This window comes from Phyllostomus discolor, chromosome 10, assembly GCF_004126475.2.
Source record: "Phyllostomus discolor isolate MPI-MPIP mPhyDis1 chromosome 10, mPhyDis1.pri.v3, whole genome shotgun sequence".
Lineage (NCBI taxonomy): Eukaryota > Metazoa > Chordata > Mammalia > Chiroptera > Phyllostomidae > Phyllostomus > Phyllostomus discolor.
This window is the reverse complement of record NC_040912.2, coordinates 15,994,246-16,011,669: the sequence shown is the minus strand read 5'-3', so window position 1 is coordinate 16,011,669 and position 17,424 is coordinate 15,994,246.

The following is a 17,424-nucleotide window of genomic DNA, read 5'->3' as shown; positions in this document are numbered from 1 at the left end:
GGGGCTCAGGAGATGAGGGTTAGGGAGGTTGAGAATGGAGAAGTTGGGGATTTTTTTTTCTTTATATCTTTGTTTTATCTCATTGTGGCAGTAAATACCTGTTACCTTTATGATTTGTGAAATGGAATGTAATGAAGTTTCTCTATTAATTTCCTAACGTTTCTGTCACAAATTACAAAGTGAGTGATACAAAGCAACACAAATTGATTCTCTTATATTCTAGACGTAGGAAGTCTAAATGAGTAGTAGGATGGAGTTCCTTCTGAAGGGTCTAGGATAGCATGTTTCCTTACCTTTTCCAGCTTCTAGAAGCTGTCTACATTTCTCTGCTTAGGCCCCCCCCCGCCCCCCATCACTCAGACCTACCTCTGCTTCAGTCTCGTCTCCGATGACTCTGACCTTCCTGCCTCCCTCTTACAGGGGCCCCTGTGATTGCATTTGGTCCTTCAGATAATCAAGGATACTCTCCCCGTCTCAAGATCCTTAACTCAATGACCTGTGGAGCCCCTCAGGTACGTGTATGGGGACTTGGAGCCCCATAAGCACGTGTATGGGGACTTGGATGTGGACATTAGGGTGTCTTTGGGGACCATAAGTCAACCTGACACAATGTATTTATGAATTTATTACTTTATTTTGAAGATCCTGGGGGACTCTGATGTTCACCAGATTAAGGAATCCTGGTCCTAAAGTCTTTCTCTGACTATAGCCACAGTTGGCTCGAGTCATTGTGCCATTCAGAAAGTGCTGGGTGGCTATGATTTTCCTGGTGGATCCATGAGGAAATAATGCCACAGAGACCTAGCCATGGCCATTGTTCGTTTCTGGGAGCCCCTTACCGCTTCCTACCCAACAATGATTGTCTTCTCAGGGTGGCCACGGTATGAAGACATGTCTTCTCAGAAAAATCTGCCCACAACCTCTATATTATCAGTCCTAAATGTTCACGTTTTACCACCAGAACCTCTACGAGGCTGCACACTCAGACAAAGTAACGTTTCAGTTGGCATTTATGGGGTTTTCGTTTCCCCACTCTGGGGCTCATTTCGTCCTTTGGAATCACTGGACTTGAGTGAGGCTGACCTCTCATGACAGAGCGGTCATAGGGACTAGGCCATATCTGGGGACAGCACACCTCCAGACACACAGGAGTGTGGGGAAGAGAAATAAGCTTCACATTTTGCCCGCCAATATTATCTCAGCATTGCTGCAGCTCTCCTCTGACTGATCAGCATTGCACCGCATGAACCCACAGATGGCTGGAGGCGCTCTCGTGTGCTTACTGAGTACATGGCCGTCTCTAAACCCTTTGTCTGGAGGCGTCGGAAGGTAATATATTCTGGTCAAGTGGATTTGGGGATTTAAGTAGAACAAACACAAGGACTATTGATTCCAGAATTAACTTGATTGCCTTAAAATTCCATTTCCCCATTTGAGCATTATCATCAGCCAGGCTGGGGCAGGTTCAAAAACCACTATGAGAGCGCTGCCTCCTAAGTGGCGGCCAGAAATATCCATGTCAGTCTCCTGGGGAAAGTGCAACATTTAAGCCTGAGAAGGTGGAATTTTCCTGGTCTGCAACTCAAAATGTTTCAGTTGAAGAGATGAAATTTATACAAATTAAATATTCATACCTTAAACTGTGATGAAAATCAGCTTTATTACTAGCACATACTTCTGACTTTAAACGTAACATCATAGTCATGCTCCCAGAAATGGGGTGTTTATTGTGTCCTGTGACTGTGTTTCTTACGTTTCAAAGATTAACCAATAATCAAGGAAAATACATGAGATCAGCTGGCCCCTGATCTTGGACTTCCTAGCCTCCAGAACTGTGAGAAATAATGTTATTTAAGTTACCCGGTCTATGGTATTTTGTTACAACAGCTTAAGTTAACAAAGACAATTCTTCCAGTTCCTTGGAGCCTTTGTTCTAGATGGTCTTTCTACCTAGAATACTCTGTCTCTGATCTGTCTCCTGCTGGCTCTTGCTGCTGTTCAGGTCTCCACTTAAACGTCACTTCCTGAGACAGGTTTCTGCTGGTATCGCCCAATCCAGAGGAACTGTCAAGATTAAACTTTCCCTAAATTAACAATCTTCATATTATTCATTACTTTCTGATATTTTTCTTTTTTCAAATTTATACACTTAAATTTATTTTCTTTTATACCCAATTATAATGTAAATCCAAGAGAGCAAGGAGAGTTTGTATATTTGGTTTCCACTATACATGCGGTGCCTAGAAAAATGCTCAGATCAATGTGATCACTCATCACATTTTTTTAATATATACTTTTTTGTTTTGCTTCCTTTTTTCAACTTTAGAACACATTCCCTAAATGCACAGCTTATCTGAAAACAGTAGTCCATGGGGATCGGACATGGTGAGTGGCCTCTTCTTTAACCATACCTTCACTTAGTATGAGGTTCTTTAGACTGCTTCATTCAGAGGTCCCCAAGCATTTGAGTTCTAGCCTGAATTTGATTCACCTGCCTTATCTTTGCCTACCCAGCATCTAGTATTGCCAAACAGAAATGGCTTGATTGATTCAATCGAGTATGGAGCCGAGTTTCCACACCAGGGTCCACGCCCTCCCAGCCAAAGACGATCAGGAACAAAGCCAGAGCTAGACCCACTGGGTCTGCTGGACTGGGAGGCCTCTCACTAAGACAGTGTGAGGAGGACGTTTTATGGGATTCGAGCTCATGTTAGGTGATTTGGGGGGTGGCTGGAGGGAGCAGGGCTTTGCTCTGGATTGGATGCTCTCTGGAGTAATTCTATGAGCGGCTCGCACACCACAACTAGACTAAGGGAAGACTAGAAGAAGGCTGAAGCTGTAGTTGTTACAGAAGCAGCAGTCACTCACATTAGCTGGGAGAGAGGATGTGTGTGTGTGTGTGTGTGTGTGTGTGTGTGGTTTACCCACTGACCTTGTTTTTGGCTGTGTTTAGATAAGATGATAAAGTCTGTTTCGTTTGTTTGATGTCAAGTTATTCCAATCAAAGAGTGACCCTACCAAATACTAGAGTTCTGGGAGATCCTGAGACCACCACGGCCTACTTGGGAACGCCAGGTCAGCTGCGGACCACAGAGAGACCCAGCTGCTAGAGTCAGGCCAGTTCCCCGAGTCAGGGCCTCTCTTTTCTTTCTTTGTTTTCACAAGCCGCCTCAGACGATCCACCCCCACCCCACATCCAGGCCCCACGTGGCTTTTGTCTGATCACAGGAGCAATCATCGAGCAAGGCAGCTTCCGCTCCACAAACGCCGCACAAGCCATTGTAACTTAGTGTGGAAAGACCTCAGCCTCTTCCCTCCAGACGTAGCTGTAGGTGTGGTAGGTCGGTGAGGTTTTCTGACCTGTGCTGACACTGTACAATGAAGCTTGTCGTTGCCTCAGGGCAAGAGGGCAAAGGCCCAGGCTAAAAAAGCGACAGGGTGGGCGCGGGGAGCCAGCATACACCAGATCAGTAGAGGGAGGAATCGAGGATTCCGACATGGGTAGCTTAGGAGACGGGGGTATTAGTGATGTTATTAACCAAGACAGAGCTCGTCAGCCCACCACAGCTTTTGGGGGGAAGTGATCATTCCTTTTTGGGACACATTCAGTTTGAGGTGCTCAAGGCAGAGAGGACTTCCAGAGAGTGGAGTGTAGGAGTTAGTGGAGAGGGGTTAGTACACCGGGACCCATCAACAGGACGGAGTCAGGCGAGCCCCTCACATGACAAGGGAGGACATACAGAATGAGAAGAAAAGCCCAGAATAAAATGGAAATAAGCACCTGGAAGAAACAACAACAACAACAACAAAAGAAAAACAAAGGATGAAGTGTTTATCCAAAGTCAAAACCAAAGTTTAAAAAGGGCTAGTAAATATGCTTTAAAGGAAAAAATCAAAGGCATGTGGCAAGTCAAAGACAGGGAGGACTCAATAAATAGTGGCCTTTTTCATTCACATATTTGAGAAATATTTATTGAGCATTAAGTGCCAATAATGGGGGGAAAAGAAAACAGACAAAAATCTCTGCCCTACCAGAGTTTGCATTGTAGTGAGGAAAACAAATACTAAAATGCACAACTAAATAAATGAGATTAGAAAGTAGTAAGTATTTTAAAGAAAAGGAAGAGAGAGGGAGGGTGGTTTGAGCTGGAGGTATGGGAGGGAGGTTTTCAGATTTGGATAGGCTGTTCCTCAACGAGGATGTGGCCTTTGGAAACAGATTTGAAGTAGGTGAAGGATTAGTGATGCAATTATCTGGTCAGATCACTCTGGATAGCAAGGAAGTTCTCACCGCTGATATCATACAGACCAGCAAGAGAAGGCCAGCCTTGCCTGGAGCCCTCGTAGTAGGTACTCAATACATATTCAGTGAACTGATTAGCACAGTGCGCATTCAAAGAAGCACCACGTAATTGACTAGTACTAGAAGCTCAAACAATATATAGACATGAGACAGATTGATTTGAAAAAAATAAAAAATATTTAGCAATACCTTTATGATAAAATAAAATACGCCATTTAAGGGTTACAACTTGACAACTTAGAAGATTTTCCTTTGTTTTCTTTCTCTTTTTCCCCCAAGAGTAGGTATCGAAGAAGTAATTTTCACAATAAGCATTAGACAGATTAGAGTGTGGGTGTTTGGTTCAACTGGTTTCAGTTTCTTTGCAGGGTAATATTTTGTTGTTCTTTTGCTTCTATTGTTTCATCAAAAAAGTTCTTTTACAGTCCTATTCTCATGGACAAACAGCAGCACACAATGATTTCTTATGGCGGAGGAATCTGATATAAAGCAGATCTGTGCACACACATGCATACGGGATTTATAACAAGACCCCGTGTTCGCAGTTAAATGTGTCTTGATTTTCGACAACTGAAATATTTGCTTTCCCTCCAGTGCCATGGAGAGTTCATAAATGATGGAAGTACTTTGGCTTTCAGAGAGAAGCTATTTCTTTGCAATGCTATCCCTTTGGGGAACAAATATGAAAAATAAATGTGTCATTTTACATGATACAGAGTCTTTTTATTGTCACCTTCCTGGCTTTAAAATCAAATGGGACAAATCATAAAAAGACATATTGTCGGTGCAGGTACTGCCTTAAATTTGGATATTCTAATGGAGTGCACAAGTCAGGGAGTCTTCTTCCGTGTCTCTTATTTCTCCCACTCCTTACCCATGGGCAGAGGGGCCTGGTAACAAAGCAGTAAGCTGTGAATAGGGTGATTTATTCTTGCCTGGGGGACTTGCTCAGCTTATAGCTCCCGGAGATGATGATTCTCCTACCAACTTACTCCACACGGGTGTTGTCAAAATCCATCAGATTGAGCACTGAGAATTTAATAGGAGTGAATGTACACCTATGGCTTTCAGGACAATTTGCCAAATTTTCAGAGATTGCAGTTGTAGTACTTAAAAAATTCATGAAACGACACTCAGATTACTTCACACCTTCTAGTAGGGCTATAATTAAAAAGAAGACAAACAATAGCAAGCATTGATGATGATGATGTAGAGAAATAGGAGGCGTTATACACCGCAACTGAGAGTGTGATGTGGGGCCATCACTGTAAAAACGTTTGGCAGCTCCTCAAAAAATTCACCATGGAGTTACCATATGACCTAGCAATGTCATGCCTATGTATGTACCTAATCGAATTGAGAGTAGGTGTTTCCACAAAACTCATATGCAAATATTCAAAGCAGCATTATTCAGAATTGCCAAAAAGTAGAAACAACTGAAATATCCATCAACTGATGAATGCATAAATAAAATGTGGTATATCTGTACAATGGAATAATATTCAGCCACAAAAATGAGTGAAGTATTGATACATGCTATAACATGGGAAGCCTTGAAAACATGCTTAGTGAAAGAAGCCATAGAAGGCCAGGTATTACATGATTGCACTCACATGACATGTCTAGAATAAGTCAATCCACAGAGATGAAAAGAAAGATAAGTGGTTGCCTAGGTCTGGGGATGTTGTGAGTATTTAAGAGTGATTAATAGTGGGTATGGGATTTGTTTTTTAGAGTGATAAAAATGTACTGAAATTAGTGGCGATGGTTGAACAACTTCGTGAATGTGCTAAAACATCATTGGATTTTTTTTTTGCTTAAAAGGGTGAATTTTATATGTAAATTATATCTCAAGGAAGTTGTTATTTTGAAAAAGTTTTAAATCATTTGAAATTTGATTGATAATCAGATGCTTTTATAGGCATTATTATTAATTTTTGGTGTGATAATGTTTTTTTAAATGGCAATTTGGGTTACTTCCTTTAATGATCTGTGGTAATGTACTAAAAACAGGTCTTATAAAGATGATCATTAAATAGTTATGAGTGAATTTTTAAAAATTTATTGCAAGCTCTTCTTACTATGTCCCTATTGCTGGATTTCTGTCACTTCCAGCGGTTATGATAGTTGTGAACCCTAAATCTAATATTAGTGCTATAAACTTGATAAAATAATTTAGTTACTACAAGGCTTAGTATCTTCTTCTAAAAAGCAGAGCTTGTTTTAAGAATTGAAAAAACTCCTGCCCTGGCTGGTGTGGCTCAGTGGGTTGGGCGTCACCCTGCAAACCAAAAGGTCATCAGTTCAATTCTAGGTCAGGGCACATGCCTGGGTTTTGGGCCAGGTCCCCAGTTTGGGGTGTGTGAGAGGCAACCGATTGTTGTTTCTCTCACACATCAATGTTTCTCTGGCTCCCTCTCTCTAAAAACTAATTAATTAATTAATTAATTTTTAAAAAAAAAAGAAAGAAAGAACTCCCAGGGCATTTGTAAAGCCAGTAGGAATTAAGAAATGGTGGTGGTGGTGGTGGTGGTGGAGCAAGAGAGGGAGGGCGTTGTGGTTAACTTTACTGTTAATACATTGATTCTAACACATACTTTTTCCATGTTAGTGGCTCTGAAATTAGGATGCACCTCCTAACTTGTGGCATATCGGAGCTTCACTGGAAATGTTTTCCTTGTTTAGTGGTACATACAGTAAAAGAGCATCTGGCTCTCAGCAGTTCCTCAGACAATGAAGTAAGGCAATTGCTCATACTATTGCCACTACTTTTACTGATGACACGTGGGTGGTTTTCATTTCTACACTTTGACCCAAATCCTCCTCCTACCACATATGATCTTCAAAGAGCATGATTTGTTTCTCTGTCTTCTCCCTGCCCCACATCTTGTCTCCTGTTGTGCCATTTACTGCCCCTTGACCCAACAATTGCAGTCAGTGTGACTACAGGCAATCGATTCAAACTTCTTCAAAAAAGGTAAGTATGTGAGGTGATGGACAAGATAATTAACTCAACGGGAATCCTTTCACAATGTATACATATGCAGGTCATCATGATTTTACCTTTCCAATATCTCACAATTTTATTTGTGAACTATACCTCAGTAAAACTGGAAAAAATTCTTGGTTAAAACCTCAATGAATAGATATAGATAAAACAGTAACTAAATTTTTTTAAAAGATGCTTTCTTAGAAACCAGACCATAGCTTCAAAAATGATGTTTCTCAAAAGTGACATTTATATAGGGAAATTTAAATGTGTAAGCTAGTCTTTTCTTTCCAATGGGAAAAAAAATGACTTATATAAGTCAAATAAAACTCCTTCCATTTAAAAAAAAACAGTTTTTTATCTTGGTTTCCTTAGTATCTATAAAATGGGTATAGAGTAGATCTATTCATCTTAGGTTCCAAGCAGTGTCCCAGGCAGTGAGAATGCGGCAATGAACTGTAGAGACTGAATCCCTGTGGGGAGCTTCCCTTCTAGGGGAGTGTGGAGAGAGGGACCATACACCAAACATTTACCATGGCAAGTAGTTACAGGTGCTATCAAAATAATATAAGGTTGAATAAAGGGGTTAGAATATAGTGAACTTTTTTTATATAGGGTGTTTTGTATATCAGGTGACACTTGAAGAAATGGGAAGATAAAAATCATTATGAAAATACTCTGTAAACTGCGAAGGTAAGGGAGTAATTTTCTCTCATTGTGCTATAAAATCAATGTGCCCTGGCTGAGCCCCTAAAAAAAGACTCTCCGTCATCAAGTTCATGGGCTCGTCTGAGAGACAGACATGGAAACGATTACCATGCGGTACGAAAACTACCAATATAGGAAAGTCTCACACTTCTGTGGAAACATACAGGAGGCAGACCACAACAGAAGGCTTCACAGACAAAATACCATTTGAGCTGAATCTTTAAAAATGTTTTTAAATTGAAAATATGTCAATGTAAGCAACGTCCAAACCTGCAAGAATTTTTTAGTTTATCAGAGCCCAACTGATTACAATTGTCAGGAAGCAAAATCTCAATGGACTGAGAGAAGGCTCCAGAAAACGGCAGTTCTACCACTTAATTTATACATCAGAACCAAAGGGAAGCCGTTGGGGCTTACATGAAATCCATTCATGATAGATGAGGGAGGCAGGAGAAAGCAAAGTGGGGAAATCTCAAAGATCGGGTAAAAGGTAAAATGGGTAGACGCATACTTCCTTCACATGGGTGGGTATAGGATAGTTAACCGTTAACAATGAATACAATGGCAATAACAGTGAGGGGTTCTGCATGTCCTGCTGTGGTGGGAGATCATGCCCTGACATTAAGGTGTGTTGTCGCGTAGATGCAGAAAGACAATGGACAGGCTCAGCTAAGCTAAGGCCCTTTGTCAGGGGAGATACCAACCTAGGACAGGACTACCTGCCATGACTCGCTTTAATTGGGAAGTCTTGGGTTGCTTTAGGTCTCTGAGTTTGGAAGGCCCTCCCTGCATGCCTCCCCTGGGCTTGTCAGGCGTAGTATGTGGCCCCTTTTTTGTCCACAAATAGGATTTTAGAGAAAATTTTTGTAACACAGAAAAGCCCACAAGAAAACAGTATCACTGCCATCCATATTTTTAGCTCTGTTGGCAGGTGTTTTCTGTAAAGGGTGATGTAGTAAATATTGTAGGCCCTGAGGCCAGACGGCCCTTGTCATGGCCACTCAGCGATGCCAGTGTAGCACAGAAGCAGCCACAGAATGAGCTTGGAGTGGTGTCCGGCAGGCCGTAGGTGCTTAATAAACATTAAGCTCCTTCATCCCCATTAATTAATGTGTATACCTACTTGCAAGTTTAAATATAGCTTCATGAACCAAAAGATGAAAACTCAGTATTCACCTGCAAGTGTAGAATTATTTGAGGCTGAAAGTAACTTAAATAATTTGGGTTTTTAGAAAATTAAAATAACATTTAAATCATCTTGAGGGGGAAAAAAGGCAGGGAGGAAGGGGAGGGTTGAAGGAGAAATTAAAATAACATTCCTACCCTAGCTTGTCTTGATTTAGTATTTCATCCTAAACCTTAACATGCTCATAATTTTTAGTATTTATTCCTAGCCCAACTTTTTCTCTCTTCTTTCGCTGTGACTTTAACTCATGTTTCTCATTGTATTTTGTGTGCATCTGTAATCTCCCTGAAATCCTTTCTGGAGCACAGCGAGGTATAAATAAAATAAAATATTGTGTGTTTGAGATGGCAATCTCAGAAAGACAGGTCAAGGAAATCGATAATTCTTAACAATGCCCGAAACAGTCTAGTCTCAGCCTTTAATCTGGAGCCTTTGGGTAATAAAACAAACAGCTTGCACTCCTTTGAACCTGTTTGACTAATTTAAAAAATTAAAGTAGCTGGCATTTATCAAGTACTTAGTATCTGCTGAATATTAGTCTAAGAGGTTTTACCTGTTTGTTCATTCAATTTTCCCAACAAGTCTAAGAGTCAGGCATTGTTTATTATTCCCAGTGCACCACTGAAGACATGAGTGACAAAGAAATTAAGTTCAAGTCACACACCAGGTAAGTGGCAAGCTAGGGTTCCACTGGAGGCAGCCAGACTCTAAACCCCTTGCCCTTAGCCACTAAGTCACCTGACTCACAGAGGATTTATAAAGGATTTCTAAAAATCCTTTTACAATGCCTTTCTTTATTTGGTTTTGGTCTCACAGATATTTACAAATCATGTAAAACACCATTCTCTTATAAACCAGTTTACTATCTAAAAATTTTTATCTCTTGGTTCTTTCTTCAATATATTTTTCAAAAAGTTCAATAGATATTTTTCATGGCTAGGAGAGAAAGGGAAGAGGGAACCTAGCCTGCTCTTTCAAATAGCCAAATCAATTTAACAAAGTATTCAAAAAGACGTCACTGTATCAGATGTGCCTGATGCTGAGGTTACACGGAATTGGGTTCTTTGGCTGCACGGTGTCTAGATCAGTAGGAATCCAAATATAAAACATGAGGTGATCATATTGTGACGAAAGATAGGATGGTAGGGACAGGATACTCAGACAGCATGGGGGACAGGTCCCATACCCAGATGGGTCATTGAGGGAAGGCTTCCCACACACAAAAAAATTGCCTGTGTTGGAGTCTTAAAAGATGGCAGGAGAAAAGTGGTGGTGTTCAGGGTATGGTGTATCAGTCTGCTAGGGATGCCATAACAAAACACTACAAACTGAATGGTTTAAGTAACATATTTATTTCTTACAGTTCTGTAGGCTGGGAAGTTCAAGATCAAGGTGCCAGTCAACTTGGTTTCTCATTAAAGTTCTGTTCTTAGCTTACAGATGGCTTCCTTCTTGCTGTGTCCTCACATGGGGTGTGCGTGTTAGGGGTGGGGGTGGCAGTGTTACCATAGGTAGTTAGCTAGTTATTAATAAAGGAAGGGAAAAAAACAGGAAGTCCCACATTGGGTGCCATTTGTTGTCGGTAGAAGTAGGGCTCTTTTATGGGGTCCCCAAAAAAGCGTTTCATAGACCCATGCACAGGAGACTGTGGTGTGGCCAGATTTATCTGGGTGGAGATAGTCCCAGAGTCCCATGTTTGTCTGTCCCACCATGGAAAAAGTCCAACCGTGTCTTTAGCAAGGCCGAAACAAAGGCCAATGTCTAGAATGTCTGTTTTACATTAAAGCTTAGTCCTTTGGAGCCTGCAGTGGCTGCTAAGCAAGCAGTCTCAGTCCCTATTCAAGTAGCTTAGCCCTGTTCCCAGCTGTGCTTCTGCACCTAGACTCCTCCCTGGAGCCTGCATGTGGAGTCTGTGTGGCTGCCAGCCACGTGGCTGCTAGAGCCACACAGTTATGGAGAGGACGTGTGAATGACTGGGGTGAGCTCATGTACCTGAGAGCGTGAGGGAGAGCTTATTTGTTGTGCTGGGTTATATTACCTCAGACTTGGGATGGACCAGGTGAGTTTTCAAAGGAACCAATCAACCTCTCAAGCTTTTATGGGTTTATAATGGGTCCACCTCCCAGCCAACGGATCCCTTTCCCAGGTTAGACTGCTAGGCCTTTCTCATGAAATATCTCCCCCTGTGCCATTTTGACTTGTATTGCACATGTGCCACAGATGCCACTGATCCCACCAGCAATCCAGTAGAGAGGGCAGACCGTGTCCCTGGGGACATTTCCTGTCTGCTCCTCGATCAAGTCTCCTTAGCACCAGTCCCCTGGAGTGTGTGAGTGAGTCTGTAAGTGCTGCAGCTTCCTGGTGAAGTGGACAGGCCCATGCTCTCCAGTTGATTGTGCTCAACAATGTCTGATTCCCTTTGCTTCCTTCCTTACTAATAACTAGCTAACTACCTCCAGTAACAGCAGAGGGGGAAAGAGAGAGGAGGGAGAGAGGGGATTGGAGAGGATAGAGAGAGGAGTGGGAGAGACAGTGTGCTCTGGTGTCTCATCTTATAATTCGATTGGATAAGATCCCTACTCTTATGACCTCATTTATCCTTAATTACCTCCTAATAGCCCAAATACAATCACATTGGGGGTTGAGACTTCCACATACAAATTTTGGAGGGACACAAACATTCAGTTCATGATACGTATGTGTGGAGTGGGAAACAGTTTGAACATAAAGAGTGTTTGAGGAAGACAAAGTAGAATGGAGAGCCCTACTTCCTTCAAGGATGAGAGAGAGAGAGAGAGAGAGAGAGAATCAAGATCAGCTGGAGTTCAGACTTCACCCAAAGAACAATAACAATGACAGACCGTTAAGACTCATCACAGAAAGGCATGACAGGACTGACTTCATGCAAAACCTTGTGCGGAAAACAGATGGAAGGGGGAAGAGACAGAAGGCAAACGGCAAAGGAGACTGTAGTTTTAGGGTGGTGACAATGAGGCCAGAAAGAAATAGACAGATCAGAGATGTTTAGAGAGTCAAAGCAGTAGGATTTGGAGAGAAACTGAACACTGTAGAAGAGGGAGAGAAAAGTGTCAAAGATGCTACCCAAGCTGCTGGCGTGAGCTTTTTCAGCACTTGGCACTGGAGGAGGCAGGAGCTACACACAGAATACAAAGACAGAATTGTCACTGTGCCCCAGGCATGGCAGTGAGAAAACTCTCCCCTAGTTGCTAACTGCCCCCAAGCGTAGCTGAGTCTCTGACAGCCAGAGCTTTCTGTCGCTGAACCTGCCCTTTATAGGCACCCTTAACGTTTAGAGGCTAGTAACACCTCTTTGGTGTTTATCCCCTTTCATTTCCACATAGGCTTGTGTTCTGAATATCCCTTTCATCTTTGGTTTATTTTCTCAGAGTGCATGGGGACTCTTGGGCTGTGAGAAGCAGAGCTCTGTGATCTTGTCAGTGTGTGTTGACTGGCTGGGCTCTCCTGAAGCAAAGAGATCTTAGATTTCCTTTCTAAAATGTATCTAGATGAAGGGGTGGTTAAATATTATCATATTAATAGTGGTCAATGTTACTGAGGGTTACCAAGTACTGGGATAAGACATATAAATATATGTCAGGTGTAATCCTAACAGCCACCTTCCTTCGTAGGTACTATTATCTTATCTTGTAGGTAAGGACCCTGAGATTTTGACTTGCTAGTAAACCATCCAGCTCAGAGGTCAAACTCTCCCATGCTGATGTTTTTTCACCATTTTGTCTTTCCAGTTTTATCTCTGATGGTTTAACATTAAAGTGTAGTTTAAGCATTTTATTTATCTATAAATTGTTAGCATTTATACTGTGACTTAAAGTAACTTTCTTGTCATTATAGTCATGGAAGCTCATTGTGAGAAACTTGAAAAATATAAAGGAAATAAAAATAATCCATAATCCTACCACCTAGAGATAAGCATTATTATAATTTTGATGTATTTCATGCCAGCATTTTACAATACGCATTTTTTATAGTTGAGATCAGTGCTTATACATTTTAATGATGCTTTTGTCATTTAAATTATAAGTATAACCCTGTTTCCATGCTATTAAACATGAGTTACAAATGTTATTCTCAATGGCTGCAAAATATTTCATTATATGAATATATTATAATTGAGGTAACATTTCAAACATTTTTAAAAATTTTTAAATGAATCTCATTTATTTATTTTTAGAGAGAGGGGAAGGGAGAGGAAAAAACAGGGAGAGAAACATTGATGTGAGAGAGACATATTGATGAGACATATTGAGAGAGGAACTGAACCCACAACTCAGGCATGTGCCCTGAATGGGAACCCAACCAGTGACCTTTTGCTTTGCCAAAAGTCGAAAGCAATGCAAGTGTCTGTTGACAGATGAATGAATAAACAAAATGTGGTATATAAATACAATAGAATATTATTTAGCCTTAAAAAGGAGTAAAATTCTGACACAGGCTACAGAATAGATGAGCCTTTAAGATACACTTTGTGAAACAAGTCAGAAACAAAAGTGCTGATATTGAATGACTGTACTTACATGATGTGCCTAGAACTGGCATGTTCATAGAGACAGAAAGTAGGGGCTGGAGGGAAGACAGGGAGGAGTTACTGTTTAATAGGTACAGAGTTTTAGTTTGGGAAGTTAACATGTATTTGGAGATGAATGGTGGTAATCATTCGACAACAATGTGGATGTAATTAATCAAACCAAACATTTAAAATTGTTTAAAGTAGCCCTGACCAGTGTGGCTCAGTTAGTTAGGCATCGCTCTGCAAAGCGAAAGGTCGCCGGTTCATTCCTGGTCAGGGTACAGGCCTGGGTTGCAGGTTCAGTCCCCAGAGACACAAGGGATTGATGTATCTCTCCCTCCCTTCCCCTCCCTCTAAACATAAATAAATAAAATCTTTATTAAAATAAAAGTGCTTAAAATAGTAAATTTTACGGTATTTTGCATTTTACCAATTAAAAAAAATTCATCCAAGGGAAGCCACCTCCAAAGTTGGGACCTCTGCTCAGCGACCGTTTTTGCGGTCATTTGTGCAGTTACTTGCCTGTGTGACTGCGAGGACCTGACCTTTGCTTTTGTGATTCAGTGGGTGGAACGGGCTGAAAAGAAAATGTATCAATGGAGATAAGAGGAACTCTAGATCAGGATGCTACAGAAGTTGAAACGCTGACTCGATCTGGGCTTTTACCACACGCCACTGAGGGTCCTTTGAGTCCTATTATCCTATGAGTATATTTAATGGCATACAGCCTTTCAGAATAATTTGCCTTCCGAATTCCATTTCTGTAACTCTCAGTGACTCTATTTGAAACCCTAGGGAACGTGCCTAACTTCTCAGTGGTTTCCTGTCATCATTAAAATAAAGACTATTAATTGCAAACAAAAGGAACTGGAAGGGGCTTTAAGCTCCTTGAACTAATATTGTGTAAGTAGAAAAAAAATAATTATTAATCATACTTAATACCATCTCTCGCTATAAAAGACTCTCAACTGGGTACAAACTGAAAAGAAAAATCCATGAAGGCAATAAAACATACGTTTTTTTAATTATGAAGAAGATTAAGGTATCAAGCCCATTAAAATTTCAGTTTTGTTTTTCCAATACTCCAACCAAAAATCTCCAAGTTAGTATTCCCATAAGTAGGGTCTCGACTTTGGCAAGAAAAGACAAGTAGAAATTCGTTCAAAAGAATAATTAAAAACGGTCGATCTTGAGTTCAGTTGATTTAAAAAGAAAGAAAAACAAATCTGACAGATTATAATAAATTGGAACAAGTTCCCAAAAGGTGTCTGAAATTTTATCTCCTTTTTCTCTCCTGTTTGCTTCTCTTCAGAAATACCTAGTTATAGCTGTCAGCAAGAAAATGCTGCAAAGCTTTAGAAAATCAAATACTTCTTATTGAAGACAGTCTCTGGGAAAAATGGAGCTAACAAAAAGATTAGATGGAATTTAATTTTTAATCCAGAAATGTATTCTTAACAGGAGTCCTTTAAATAGCAGTCACCATTCTGTATGATTAATGTGGGTGTTAAGAACCCCAGAGCATGACGCCTCCGGGAAGAGCTCTATCATTCCTTTGGCAAGATGATGCTAAGCAAAGTCAGCCTTTGTCTAAGCTGGCCCTCGGGGCATTTGCTGAGTTAAAAAAAAAAGTTGAGAAAAATATAAATTTTACATTCTGTGGGAGCCAAGGGGCAACAGAGACACTTGTCTGGCTTTTCTTTCTTTTTAATGCCATTGATTTAAATAGTTGAAGAGGCAGGTGAAATTAGATTGTTTCTTTTCTGCGTATTGGTGCACCTTGCCTAGTGGATTTGGAGCCTCTAGAACAAGGAAAGATGACCAGTTCTAAGATTGAAAAGGCAAATATTCTAAGTCAGGTTTATGGTTTGTTTGCTAAGGTGGAAATTAGAAATGCACCTAAAACAGAATAAACTTTATCCAATTCCTTTTTTAAAAAAAGGATTTATTTACTTTTAGAGAGGGGAAGGGAGGGAGAAAGAGAGGGAGAGAAACATCAATGTGTGGTTGCCTCTCACATGCCCCCTACTGGGGACCTGGCCGGCAATGCAGCCATATGCCCTAGTCTGGGAATCGAACCTTTGGTTCGCAGGCCAGCACTCAGTCCACTGCACCACAACAGCCAGGGCAGTTTACCACATTCTTTAACTGAAGGAAGGAGAATAAACACCATGTTTAGCAATTAATAATGTATACTAAATGAAAACACTGAGCATTTCATTCAAGTTGTTTACATATTCTCAGAGAGAAAAGGTAGAAAAAAAATAGAATCAGCAACTCCCTTCTTTCCCTCTGTTTTTTACTCCAACCTTTGAACAGTATTAGGTTGAATCATATACAGGGTCCAGCAGAAGTTACGCCTGCTTGAATGTGGTTAGTAGGGTAATAATATGGGTGTAATAATTTATAGTTTTAATTTGAACATTTCACCATATGATGTGCTTGAGTGTGATATTGTTATGTTACAGAACTAGATGCTTACAATTTTGTAATAAAAGATTCTGTAATAAAACGGGGGTGTTATTTGTGCCAGATACTGTAAATTAGCATTTTTTAGGTAAAACACAGTTGAGCTTCGCATTGCTTTTCCAAGCCATGAAATTTTAGAATATCTCAACTAAGGTGGTTCCCACATTATCTATAGGTGACCAGGTGTCCCCATTGTGTGAAGACCATAATCAACTGTAACATTTTAAGCTATGGGCTTTGTGAAGAGCCATAGATACTCTTGGAAATATGCATGTGGAGAAATATTTCTTGTTAAAAGAATGCACCATTGTCTTGTTCTGCTAATACCACAACCAATTGCAGTAATGCAGGGATACGTAAAAGCCAAGGGGTGTGTCCAGATACAAACATATCCTCCACGTTCCCTTTCAAAGGCCTTTGTAAACATTCTGGCTTGTTGTGTGGCAGGCTAGAAGCCACAGACCTACCAGGGGTCAGTATTGCCCTGTCTCAGTTGGTGTCTCAGTGAGTCTTGGAGAATGCGCTTCGACTGTTAGCATATCAAAGGGAAGGTTCAAGCCCTTGGCATTACTGTGAAATGTAATTTGCACACCACTTTGTACGGTAGTAGAATGCGGCAGTGTGAAGTTCAACAAACTGTGCCTTCTGTGGGGAACGCTCTCAATGAGATTCTGGGCCTGCGCTCACACACAGATGTTCTCAGTTGTTAAGTGATTTACTTCGCAGATCCTTTCCATTTGTCGGCCATTTGAGAATAGACTCTCAGTCTTTAGGATCCTAATACCAATTGCACGGCTAAAATTAGAACTCCTAAACATGTGCTAAATGCCTTAAATTTCTCTGGCTGGAAAAGAAAAAGGATCCAGAAGCATTAGGAGAGAGGAGAGAGTCCTCCCTACTCATCATCTTTGGTTTCTGCTTCTAGAAATTAGATAGTTTGGCCACTTACTTACTCATCCTTCAATTCTGCCACGTAGGTGGATAACCAAGTCACTCTTAATTTGTCTTATTTTAGCAACACGGCTAATTTGTTTCTTGAGAATTAAGCTCCAAGTCAAACATCTTCCTCTAAGCCTAGGTCCACGTTACGCCCACACATCTGGATAAGTTGGGGGAGGGGAAGGAAAGTTATCAAGTCTTTGGAGGATTTATCTCAGACAGCACATCATCTAAGCAGGTGGAAACACAGCATGAGTCAGAAGCACCAATCTGCCTGCTAA